The sequence below is a fragment of the Bos indicus x Bos taurus genome, chromosome 3, assembly GCF_003369695.1.
Source record: "Bos indicus x Bos taurus breed Angus x Brahman F1 hybrid chromosome 3, Bos_hybrid_MaternalHap_v2.0, whole genome shotgun sequence".
Classification (NCBI taxonomy): domain Eukaryota; kingdom Metazoa; phylum Chordata; class Mammalia; order Artiodactyla; family Bovidae; genus Bos; species Bos indicus x Bos taurus.
The window spans coordinates 66230163-66231082 of NC_040078.1; the positions used below are offsets into that span (position 1 = coordinate 66230163).

The 920-nt window shown below is 39.9% G+C and overlaps 1 non-coding gene across 1 annotated transcript; it reads left to right on the forward strand.

The window, feature by feature from the left end:
- The first annotated feature begins 354 nt into the window (after positions 1-354).
- LOC113890623 lies at positions 355-472 on the forward strand. The gene has a single exon (XR_003510580.1). It is a non-coding gene; the product is annotated as a small nucleolar RNA SNORA26 (small nucleolar RNA).
- Positions 473-920: the final 448 nt, after the last annotated feature.

Below are 920 nucleotides of genomic sequence, written 5' to 3' on the forward strand. Positions count from 1 at the left end.
TTGTATGTGTGCATCATTCATAAACAGAACATTTATTTTAATTAATAAGAATCTAATTGATAGTGTGTACAGGCAAACGAAGAAAGTAAGAATCCTAGGCACATGATTAATCGTCAAAGAAATTCACAAAAAGTCAAGTTCCCAGTCCACAGCACTCTTGGTCCTCAAGGCACCAAACCATCTTTCAGCCACCAGGACAGCTCTGAAAATCTGGTCAGCTTTTAATCCTCCCCACTATGACAGTCCTCACATCACTCTAGTTTTCTGCTACCAGCACAGCTCAGTTGTCTATTTCCCCTCTAGCTATCAATTAACTAATTTTCTCCATATTTCCATATTCAAATTCTTGATAATGAATGAATCTATGATGCAGTGCCTTAAGAGGCTAACACAGGAGAGTAAAGAAAGTCTCCATAAAACCCAGAGAAGAGATTTTAGAACTCCTCTCTGGATCCTGTCTGGAGTCACAACTGAACCAGAAGATTTTAAGTCTTAGCACTTACTAGTATGTGTATAGTTAACACCAAAGTCATTAAACTTGACCTTCGGTTTGACAATAAAAAAAAAAAAAAAATGAATGAATCTAGTGGTATCTACTAATTACCATTAGCCCTTTCCAGGTCATCTTAAAAGTGTTAATCCTGATATAGTCATACATGGCTGATAGGTTACATGGCATGGAACATGGATACCCTGATACTGTGCTGTGTTGTGCTTAGTCACTCAGTCACGTCCAACACTTTTTGACCCGATGGACTGCAGCCCACCAGGCTCCTCTGTCCATGGGGACTCTCTGGCAAGAATACTGGAGTGGGTAGCCATGTCCTCCTCCATGGACCCTGATACTACTCAGCTGTAAAAAAAAAAGAATGGAATAATATCACTGGCAGCACCTTGGATGGGCCTAGAGATTATAATAC